This window comes from Notothenia rossii, assembly GCF_949606895.1.
Source record: "Notothenia rossii genome assembly, chromosome: 6".
NCBI classification, from domain to species: Eukaryota; Metazoa; Chordata; class Actinopteri; order Perciformes; family Nototheniidae; genus Notothenia; species Notothenia rossii.
In genome coordinates, this window is record NC_136909.1 from 31,200,192 (window position 1) to 31,212,663 (window position 12,472).

Consider the following 12,472-nt stretch of genomic DNA (forward strand, 5'->3'; position numbering starts at 1 on the left):
TGAACTAATCTCTCCCTCTCTGTCTCTGTCTCTCTCTCTCTCTCCCACACACACACACACACACACACACACACACACACACACACACACACACACACACACACACACACACACACACACACACACACACACACACACACACACACACACACACACACACACACACACACACACCCTCCCTCCCTCCCTCCCTCTCTCTCTCTCACAGTCACTCAGTTGCAACAACACGCTCATCGAGGTCGGCAGCACAAAGCAGAGACGCTGTCTTACCAGCTTTCACACACACTCTCTCCACACCTCACTCGAACACGCGCGCGCAGTAATTCAACACACACCTCCTCAGCAACACCCGGGGAGCTGAAGCCTAACTGACGAGAGGAAGGAAGGACACTGGTGAAGAGAAGAAGAAGTAATAGAAGCTGAAGAAGAAAAGATAAAGACACATTTTGTAAACCATCAATAAGGTAAGACTTTTATTTTATCTCATCCATTCAATCACAGCTTATCTGTATTTAAAAAGTCACCACACTGTGTAAATCACTGCCAATGTTTACACAAAGTGAAACGCGAACATCAATTAGAACACTGTGTAAAGTCTCATCTCATGCTGCAGGCTATAGGGGTACCTGTACAGTATCAGTGGGCAGAGTTTATCTCCCCTCACTCTCTGCAAGTTCTTGAAATCTCTCTCTCTCTCTCTCTCTCTCTCTCTTTCTCTCTCTGTGTGTTACATGTTCATAAAACCACATGCTTTTTAGAGGCTTGTTTGTTTACCTTTCACCTGGCAATACGTAAGTTATATAAGAAGAAGAAGAAGAATTTATATAGAAGAAGAATTGATGTGTGGGCTTTTAGTCACAAAGGCTGACATGTGGAGAAAGAATGGGGAAGTGAAAGGTTCACTCACCTTTGTAGATGAAGTTGAGGAGGTCTTTTTTGTGTGTGTGCGTTCAACCATGCGCTGGGTGTATACAAAATCAGAGGCAGAGTGAGATATGAGGTGAAAGCAGAAGGAAATTGCTTTAGGAGGAAATCTAACAAAGAGTGTATAGTGTCGTGGGTGCTAATGCACAAGAGCACTTCTTAGTTTTGTTACGCACTTGTTCCTTTACTTTAGTGACGCGAGCAATCTGAAGAAATTACTTTTTGCACCTTGACAGAAACAGTGTTTTTATTTGTTTTTGGGGTTTTTGACCTTAAGAGAGTTTATTGATGATAATTGAGGTATTTATTTTTCTTGGTTTGGTATTGGTTTGTAGTATGATGTCAGCCAACTCAAATTAATTCTTACTTTCATTTAGCTGGTTAAAGAGTACAACAAAACTTCTTTTCGTTTTTTTTCCCACCTTTATTCCATATTGGTTTCTGACTGTTAAGGCCCATCTACACTACAGGCATTGAAAAATGCTTTCAACGCTTCGCCCATTTACTTGAATGGGGTGACGTAGAAGATTTTTAATCTTCGCCAAACTGCATTGTGGGGAGCATGGCATGGCTTTGCAAGCATCACGAGCATCTATCGGCAAATGTTCAACTTTTGAGGCTCGATGCTTGGCCTCAGCCAATCAAATCCCGTTTATGCAAATCCCGCCAGTGCAAGCGCTAGCCAATCAAACCGCGTGCAAGCTGGGAGAGCCACACCGCAGTTCATTTCCTCATATTCTAAACGAGATATTACGGTAGCAAATCACCCGGTTCTTTACGACCAGAACTATTTACCGGGATACAAACCGGAGGAACCAGGCATGGAGGGAGGTGGCAGAGACAGTGGGTGAAACTGGTAGGTTTTTCGCCTGTTTGGAGAGTTTATATCCAGTTTACTTCGTTTTCACATTGCTATTGCTTTGTATGTCGGGGGCGGGAGATTCTTGTGATTGGTTGTTGGTCGCGTTGCTTGCAAAAAATCGCCAAGCTTCAGACACGCCCAGCTTCAAGGTTTTTTGATGCCTATAGTGTAGACGGGCCGTTACTGTTACTGTTCCCTGACCAAAACAATGTGGTTATTATTGTAACCATGGGTCACAGTGGTTTCAACCAAACCAGGATGCTTTTAAAAACATTTTAACCAAGGTGTGTTTATGCCCACATTTAACCTGACCTTAACCATAGCATTGTTACATCATAATACTGACTAACAGTTATTTGTTATGTTTTTGAAAGGCACAAACAGATGATGTCATCCTGTTGATATAGGCAATTGGGAAATGCATCGTCCGGGAGGGCATTGACCAACAACGTATTTTGCCATTTTAGTTGTTGAAAAAAAGCATCTGGAAATATGTTTAAATGTAATATTTGTTCTTCTAATGCAAGCACCACTTATCATGACACTCCCACTAATTGGTTAAGTGAGTCTCTTCTTAGAGAGTCTGTACTATGAAGAAGACAATGTCTCATGTCTGAAGAACTCAAACGGACTGTAAAAAAGACTAAACAAGCAGAGCAGATCCAGGTCGGAGGCTGCGAAGGGACAGACGTGTTGTGGTTTGTGTTTTTGACCTTCACTGTGTTTATAAAGGGCTGATGTGAGGAGAGGAGGAGGAGAGATAGAAAGAGCTACAAGATGAATAGAGTCGTTAGGCTCGAAAGTAGACGAGAATAGCCGATTGCAGCCGGGGGAGGTCTCAAAAAGCTCGCCTAAAGTCGGACAGCTCGGAGTCGGCTTGACTCGGTTTGCAATGGCGTGAATTGCGTTGGCATTCTTCGCAGATGAAGTGGATGCAATAGAAATCCCACAATTATTATATCACTACAAATGAATCACTCAAGTGTCTGTTCATTTAAAAACAAATCAATACAAGAGGGGTTGAATCCTACATGTAAAAGACAGAACCACTTATTACTTTTCAAAACTACTTCCGTCAGTGGTCTTGACCAGTTTGCATTTATAAAGAATGCACAAATGTGTTTAATCGTTAATGTCAGATATGTACTAAGTAAATACATTTGTTCCTGCTCAAGATTAGATTCAACTTTATTGTTATTGCACATATTAGAGGTACTGAGAGAACGAAATGCAGTTTAGCTTCTAACCAGGAGTGCAAAAAGCAGTCAAGTGAAAAGTAATGTACACAATCTACAGAATAAAATATAGAATGAAATGAATGATTAATAAACAGTGAGGGGTATGAATATACACAGCAGCCTGTGAGCAGTATGAACAGTATTAACAGTGTGTATGAATATGGTAAGATAGCCTATATAAAGTATGAAAACGGTAAACAGTGCAAGTATAGTATAACATTTATAGATATTAATTTCAGCGCTCAGCTCGAAATACCATGCGGATGCGAGTCGTTTCCCATCAAGCATTTCGCTTCTGCAGCTCGTGGAGAGAAACTGCGCCGCCTCGCTCTCAAGGCTGCTGGCGTCTTTGTCCCGCGAGATTTCAACGTCTCATCTAGGCGAGTCTCCAGAGCAAGTCGGACAAAATGACTAACCATCATGCAACGCACTAGCAGGACGGCGATCGCAATTGCGCAGGTCTGCGTCGGTCTCGCTCATCGTGTGTGTGTGTGTGTGTGTGTGTGTGTGTGTGTGTGTGTGTGTGTGTGTGTGTGTGTGTGTGTGTGTGTGTGTGTGTGTGTGTGTGTGTGTGTGTGTGTGTGTGTGTGTGTGTGTGCGTGCGTGCGTGCGTGCGTGCGTGCGTGCGTGCGTGTGTGTGTGTGAGCAATCTGTGTCATGTGAGAGGTTAATGATACATCAAGATGCAGCGAGTCTCATAAAGAATGAGCTCATGGTGGATAACCATTACATTCTGTACTTGTCAATAATGTTCAATCTGTGATACTGTTAGAAAGAAGTACATGGCGTCTTTAGAAAGATCATCTGTTTTACAGTTAGTTTTGTGGCTTTTCCAATAAATAGAAGAAGGACTGCAAAGTTAGCATGAACAGTGACTAGACAACGTTCAAGGTCAGACCCACAGAAACCTACGATGCAATAGAAAAGCTCTCACCAAAAATAATACAAAAATCATCTTACTTGAAAAAAGAGACATTCTGCGGTACATTATTTATCCTTTAAAATCTTTTAGATTTAAAAAAAATGTTTAGTTGGAAACAAGGTGTGAACGCAACACTGACATATATTTTTTATTAGTTTACATTATGTTGTTAGATATCAGTGCCTTGTTTACAAAATTAAATATATTTTGAATATACTACTAATTTGGAGCCTAGTTTCCGGCCACTCTAAGAAATGTAATCGAAATTTCATTGCTCTTTTTAAGCTCTGTTTTTGGTCTCCACCCACTCCTGAGGGAAATATCTGGCTATTTTTCTTTCAAATGTTTCACTTTACTACTTTGGTGTGTTTTTGCTTTAAACAACACGTTGAGAGAGGTGAGAGCGACCCAAAAGAGTAACGTTGGGGACAGGAATACTAAAACTATGAGCTAAAGTTGCTATGATACTCTCTATATCTGCTGAATCAGGCAATACGTGGGGTCACTACAAGCAAACCATGTTTTACAAATAGTTATCTAATCCATTATTAATTCCAAAATGTACTTTAGTTAGCTGTGAAGGTCTCACTAAAGCGTCACAAACATAAACAAAGTAAATCAATATTATGAAGAAATTTGTATCTTAAAAGTTGTAGACTTATAGATGCATTATTTCTTAAAACACATTTAAATTGTGAGTTATAGAACACTTCAGAAGAGTTCAAGTGCTCAACAAAGACCATAACAAAAGAGTAAAACAAACAGCCAGGGCAATTAAAACCACAGACGATATACAAGCAAATCAATTACAAAGTGATTAGAACATAAAACACTGTCGATAAAATGCAGACAAGCAGAGCAGCAGCAAACAAACACCTTTAACTGATTTTTCCCAAGGCTTTTCCTCTGCAAACTGTTTACTGTTTTCCTCAGTTATCAGGTGGATTTCAACACAAATGGATTAAGATGACGCACTAAATATACGCTGCTGGAGCTTCGCTGATACAAGTCCTTGTTTATACACAATCCTCGTTCTGCAGAAAGTTGGCACCCCGAGGCCGTGCAGAGGGAAAGAACAATAGGATTTTCACAAGAACGGTATTTTTAAAAAGTAACATCCGGGAAAAGTATGGGAGAGGAGTGGGATATGTAGCCAGTGATGAAGGAGAATTAGAGACAAATTGAGCAAAGTTAATGGAAACATGGCGAGAAAGCGTGAGCCAGAGCAATGGCTAAGCTAAATGGACTATTCGACTTCAGCCTAGGTTTACTCAACATTGAGAAATGGCCATTGTCTGCTCTCTGTGTGTGTGTGTGTGTGTGTGTGTGTGTGTGTGTGTGTGTGTGTGTGTGTGTGTGTGTGTGTGTGTGTGTGTGTGTGTGTGTGTGTGTGTGTGTGTGTGTGTGTGTGTGTGTGTGTGTGTGTGTGTGTGTGTGTGTGTGTGTGTGTGTGTGTCAAAACAAACTGTGAGCAATCTGTGTCATGTGAGAGGTTAATGATACATCAAGATGCAGCGAGTCTCATAAAGAATGAGCTCATGGTAGATAACCATTACATTCTGTACTTGTCAATAATGTTCAATCTGTGATACTGTTAGAAAGAAGTACATGGCGTCCTTAGAAAGATCATCTGTTTTACAGTTAGTTTTGTGGCTTTTCCAATAAATAGAAGAAGGGCCGCAAAGTTAGCATGAACAGTGACTAGACAACGTTCAAGGTCAGACCCACAGAAACCTACGATGCAATAGAAAAGCTCTCACCAAAAAAAAGAGAAATTCTGCAATACATTATTTATCCTTTAAAAACTTATATTTTTAGTTTACATTATGTTGTTAGATATCAGTGGCTTGTTTACTAAATGAAATATATTTTGAATATACTACTAATTTGGAGCCTAGTTTCCGGCCACTCTAAGAAATGTAATCAAAATTTCATTGCTCTTTTTTAGCTCTGTTTTTGGTCTCCACCCACTCCTGAGGGAAATATCTGGCTCTTTTTCTTTCAAATGTTTCACTTTACTACTTTGGTGTGTTTTTGCTTTAAACAACACGTTGAGAGAGGTGGGAGCGACCCAAAAGAGTAACGTTGGGCACAGGAATACTAAAACTATGAGCTAAAGTTGCTATGATACTCTCTATATCTGCTGAATCAGGCAATACGTGGGGTCACTACAAGCAAACCATGTTTTAAAAATAGTTATCTAATCCATTATTAATTCCAAAATGTACTTTAGTTCAATGGAAACATGGCGAGAAAGTGTGAGCCAGAGCAATTTGGATCAAAAGCAAAATGGATATTTTTTGGGGCGAAAATTAGGGACATTGGACGATTTGAGAGGGAGATAAGAGGCTGAGAGCGACACTGACAAAGACATTGCATCAAATCTAGGGGTTTGATGTGTGTGTGTGTGTGTGTGTGTGTGTGTGTGTGTGTGTGTGTGTGTGTGTGTGTATGTGTGTGTGTGTGTGTGTGTGTGTGTGTGTGTGTGTGTGTGTGTGTGTGTGTGTGTGTGTGTGTGTGTGTGTGTGTGTGTGTGTGTGTGTGTGTGTGTGTGTGTGGTGTCTGTGCGTGTGCGTGTGCGTGAGGGGGTCTCTTCCACCTTGGTAGAAGAGTACATTATGGCTGTTTGGGCACATTAGCTGGAGGAGCAAATCTGAATAATGCATGGCCCTTATTTATGAGCAGAGTGCATACGTCCTCTGAAGCGCACTGAAGCAACTGGGTTACACACACACACACACACACACACACACACACACACACACACACACACACACACACACACACACACACACACACACACACACACACACACACACACACACACACACACACACGCACGCACGCACACACACAAAGTCCATCAGTCACTTTGACATGCTCTCAAAATGACTACATTTGGCGAACTAGCACCTCACTGTGCTGTAGTGTGAAAAAGCATGACATGCCCATGAGTGATTGTGTGTGTGTTTGTGTGAGAGAGGAGTTTGTGTCTGACTGATAATATCTTGAAGACATCTCCAAATATCTTCATGCCGGCATTAAAAGAGGCAGCAGTATTCTCAGTGCGCTCTGCTGAACGGTCGTCAGGTCTAACAGGGCAGCCATGGACTCCATTAACGTCTCACACACACACTTTTAGACACACACACAAACGCAAGCAATGCACTTACATGACAGTCATCTTCAGATGACTTCCGACAATCAAACGCTTAAAGTGACATTTTTAGGATTGACTCCTCTCAGTTTCATCACAGCGTTTGTTTTGTTTGTTTGTTTATTTATTTAAAGGACAGTGCACATTAATTCACATTGCTGTAAATGAGCCAGTATTAGCCAGCAGGCACATTTTCAACTGTTGTCCTTGGCAAGATGTTAAATGACCACAACAAGACTAGAGAATAAAAACATAATTAGATAGAGTACGGCAGACAACATCAGTACAACAATAAATAAATAGCAGTACAACAGTAGAGAGGAACAAACAAACATGCAAACAGATGATATATCATCATACCTTGATACTGTTAAAAGTGTTCACATTTTGCGCGTGCTGAATGATCTGGCCTCATCCGTTACCTAACAGTTTTGATCGAAGTGAAATATTATTTAACATCTACGCTCACGCAAATTACTGCAGGCCTAAAAGGGAGAGCCACATCATCTGCAGGAACTTGTTCACTTTCGTATTACTGACAGATGAATATGACGTAACTTCGGATCTAGGCTATTTTATGTCATTCAGAATGCACAAATATCAATTTTGTTTATCGTACTAGCTGAAATATGTCACCTAACAACCTTTGCAAGTTGGTGCTAGTTTAATTTCAAAATGAGTTGTAAATGTTTGTGTACAAGTTAAATTCTTGTTTGTAAATGAGCATCCTCTTGAAAATGTGTAACAGTGTCAGGGTGAAGATTGATTGGTGAAGGGTGAAGTGACTCCAGCTTAGCAGGGAAATGCACATACACACAAACACACTCACGCACACACACATGTACACTGTTGGGGCCGTCAGACCTCAGCCTCTATGAGGTGACACAGACTCCTAGTGGGTGGCAGATGGAGGAAGTCTGTTATTATGGTACCACCCTGTGTTCTGGCCAAGACCTGCAGACGTGGACAACAACACCGAACTGTTACTTCATAACCCCAGAGAGTGAGGGAATCTTACATCTTGTCTTTAACCCACATTTTAGAAGAGTTATTCACAGAGTCGTATCTTACAGTTTTTCTCGATTGCTAACACACATTTTTTTTTAAATTGCTCAGAACACTAAAAACAATTCACAAAACCAAACCCCCAAAGTGCAAAACACCTCATTTCTCCTGCTAAATGAAGAACTGCACTCAAAACTACATAAACACTTACCAAATGCAAACTTATATAGCACCAAATATAACACACTTCATTCATAATACTAGATGGTTTGACCACCCAACTACACACTGCTGAGCATAATCTAAAGCACTTTCATCTGTTATGGGCTATGCTCTGTACATAGAGGGTTCTGCAGAGAAAGATTGCTTGAGTTTACAGAAATACATTAAATGAAGAAATACAAATGAGTTGTTGAAAACAATCACATCTGATTCAAAACTAACATTGTGCAACATGCATCTCAGCACATAGTTACTATGCTTCGGATCTCTCTAAGTGTGATGCATTATTTGCCAAAACCCTGTTTGTAACTGCTGCTTCCTGTGCCTCATTGGAAATCCTTAGCTTTCCACCTGCACCTCTTTGTTTCTCAGTCCTTCAGATAAACAACCAAGATATAGTGGTTGGTCAGTGTCTGTGTTGCATAAAAGTAAGTTTACCACAGTCTAATGTGCAGGATTGTTGTACAGTATGCAACATGCCAAAAATTAAATTACAGTAATGAAGTAAATAGGTTTCACACAACAGATATCAGCACTGATATATCATGAATTATGCAGAGCTAAGAACTGGGAACTAACCTGTTTTCCAAGTCTAAGTGTCCGGATTACAGAGGCAACAGTACATCGGCTGAACCCTCTGTCCAGCCTCTCTCATCGTCACACCATGGTTGATAACATTTCATTTCATTAAAGAGTATTCTTCTTTGTCCATGTCCTCTCCCTCCAGCTCTTCCTCTACCTCTCATTCTTCCTCCTCTCACTCTCACCCCACCTCTTCCTCTTCCTCCTCCTCCTCTTGCTTCCATGTTGGCTTCCATTGTTGCTGTAAGAAAGTACTCACCTGTGGTCTTTTTATAGTGCTAACATCCTGATTGATGAGCCAACAATTATGCTATCAGGTGTTTGGTCAGGTGGAACGTGTTTCTTGATCATTGGTCCATGTGTGAGGCATTTTGAATATCAGTGTTTTAAACCTGCTAACATGTGACTTTATGTCAGATTCCTGTGTCTTATGTGGAGAAACGTGTGCAATGGTTTGCAAAAAGTGCCATGTTGATTTGTAAATTGTGTGAAAAGCTGAAAACGTGTTTAGAGTTTTGGAGATTTGAGCCAATGTTTTGCTCTTTGAGTGTCAGTTAAAATAATTGTGCTTTATGTATAATTTTAGTGTGTTAGCAATCAAGAAAAACTGTAAGCTGCTTATTCAAAATGATGCATTAATATTACTGCTGTAGATGTTGAAGGCTGTGCTAATGTTGCACGGTTAGGTCAAATATAAATTCTCAAGCCCAGTCATCATTGTTAAGCAGACATATTTTAGGTTAAGCACACAGAAATCACGAAGGCCAGCAACTCAAAAGCATTTCGACCACAATGACATGTATAAAGAGAAGTTAATTTACAATTGTGGGGTTAAATTGGCTCTGGATTGTTTGCCTATAGTATTTCGTTTTTTATTTTATTTGGGGATTTTCCTTTCGCGTACTCTCCTGCACACGGAGCTCAGAGGTCAGCGACAGAGCAGCTGTCCTGTGGCTGGCTGGGTTTCACTGTTTGGCTCAAGGGCACAACAGCAGGATTAGATTGATGTCAACACACTGGGCCAAAGGTTTCAGGCTGAGAGATGATCATCCAACTCTCTATGCACGGCAACATCATCACTTAACCTGAGTGAAATACTGAGAGAATATAGAGAGACTTGACCGAGACATAATAGTAGTTGATAATATATATCAAAGTACTGGAAATGTGTACGTTTGTAGAGAATAGTAGAAAGAGGAGCAACAATTTGCAAATTCCAGGCTGCCTAAGATCTGCATTACGGCTGAAGCAAAACATCTCTTTTTGAACAGCAGCCCAAAACTCTCCTAAAAGTAAAACCCTAGTCCCATCCTATTGATAGTCTGCACTTCTACCGCCCCCCCGCCTCATGCTGCCCGGTCAATTAAGATCAATCAACCCAATCTCCCATATCGACCTCTGTACAGTAACACAGTCATTAGACACGCTGCTGGCCCGCTTCCAAAATGTAAGGAAACATCTCACAGGGAGGTCATGGAGGGCAAACAAAAACTCCAGAGGGAGGAGCAGAGCTTTAGATTTGCGGGGTGACCTTGATGGATACCAGACAGTAAGAGGGGGTAACAGTGTGTGTGTGTGTGTGTGTGTGTGTGTGTGTGTGTGTGTGTGTGTGTGTGTGTGTGTGTGTGTGTGTGTGTGTGTGTGTGTGTGTGTGTGTGTGTGTGTGTGTGTGTGTGTGTGTGTGTGTGTGTGTGTGTGTGTGTGTGTGTGTGTGTGTGTGTGTGTGTGTGTGTGTGTGTGTGTGTGTGTGTGTGTGTGTGTGTGTGTGTGTGTGTGTGTGTGTGTGTGTGTGTGTGTGTGTGTGTGTGTGTGTGTGTGTGTGTGTGTGTGTGTGTGTGTGTGTGTGTGTGTGTGTGTGTGTGTTTGGTTAGGGATGTCTCATTCTTTTCATTTGCAGAAACAACTCTGTCCTGGGGACTGTGTGTGTGAGTGTTGTGGTGTGACAGGGAGGAATGAGGTGGGGTGTGGGGGTTAAGTATGAAGGAAATAAAGCCATTCAAGTGTCATAAAGTGCTTGGTCAATCAAGACCACCCCATGTCATTTGCTGTGTGTGTGTGTGTGTGTGTGTGTGTGTGTGTGTGTGTGTGTGTGTGTGTGTGTGTGTGTGTGTGTGTGTGTGTGTGTGTGTGTGTGTGTGTGTGTGTGTGTGTGTGTGTGTGTGTGTGTGTGTGTGTGTGTTAAACCAGTCTAGAGAGTCAGTGGGATACTGAGCTCAAAGAGAGAAAGAAAGGATGCACCACCAGCTCTGTGAAAATAGCCACAAACAGGATGATTAAAGTGTAGTTTGTCCAACAACTTCACAATATCCCGTATGTCCGTGTAAATACATGCGCTTCCATTTGCACATACGTCTCCGCCTGCGAGTCTGATTTTCTGCCTAATTTGTACCCACTGCCTGACTCCACTCCACAATGCTACAATGCAAACATACTTGTCGAATTACACATCCATCACATCAGCTGTCCGGCTAAGTCCAATACTCCCTCCACTTTTAGCTCCGGTTCTTACAACTTTGTAAGAACTGACCCCTCTGATGATTCAGGACTCACTCGTTGCTCTATATTCATTTGTTTAAGCTCATGATTGAAAATTTGACATGAACGCACAAACATGCAGCTGGATGCTGCAGAGTTAACCTCACATGCCTGAGCAGCAGATTCTAACATTGAAGGCAAAGCGCTGAAAGACACCATCAGTCCTCTGACATGTTTGTATACTCATTTCCATTTGCCTCACACAGAGGTTACTTCTGCTGAAGTAAAGCAAAATGTCAACTTTTAAATCCTTGTCATATTTCAGTCTATCACTTCCTGTGTTTGCACAATGTATTTGTTCACTAGAGCTACAGTTACTATGGCTTATTTGGGACATAATCCCTTATTACTTTACATAATGTCAAATGTGTGAATGAAACCAGTAAGACTGGAGTGTTTTAAAAGAAAAATAACGACAGTGCAACTTTAAAAAACCTAAATATAGCTGCTAGCTGGGGTATCTGTTTCTCTCTGTTGGCTGAACAGTTGGGACACCAATCAGACTAATCGTCCATTTTGGCCATCAAAGCCACCGGCAGCCGGTATGGTTTATTACTATCGCCGCAGGGCTCCGTTTGGCCTGAACACCACACCAACTGTGGCATCATCTGTAACCACCACCACCCTGATTCTCTCACTCATACTCTCTCTTTTTCCATCCCTTCTACAACCTCCTGGCTGTAACACTCTTTGGTCCCTGGGGTGTACTGTCCAGGTGAGAGGGATCATAACAATAGTTGCCATGGTAAGATAGCAGCAGCAGCCCAAACACACCTGATGACGCTAGTCCATCATTTATTTTTCTCTGTCTCTTTCCTTCCACTGTTCTTCCTCCATCCCTCAAATCCTCCTCATTTTACAAAAACACCATCTGCTTTTTTTCCCTATTTCACTCTGTTTTGTTTTGAGTTCCTTCTGCACATACAGCATATAATCCAGAAAAATGCAGTTCCCATGGGCCACGCTGGCCCATGATGATATTGACCAGACACAACTTGCCCGCCCCCATCTGTTGCCCTCGTTCC

At 41.6% G+C, this 12,472-nt stretch overlaps 1 protein-coding gene across 1 annotated transcript in view; it reads left to right on the forward strand.

Annotated features, from left to right (window-relative positions):
- Window positions 1-208: 208 nt before the first annotated feature.
- hs3st1l2 (heparan sulfate (glucosamine) 3-O-sulfotransferase 1-like 2) overlaps window positions 209-12,472 on the forward strand; it is a 30,630-nt gene continuing 18,366 nt past the window's right edge. The window contains exon 1 of the mRNA XM_079687435.1: window positions 209-464. The gene's annotated coding sequence lies outside the window, so the exon portion shown is untranslated. The remainder of the gene's footprint in view (window positions 465-12,472) is intronic.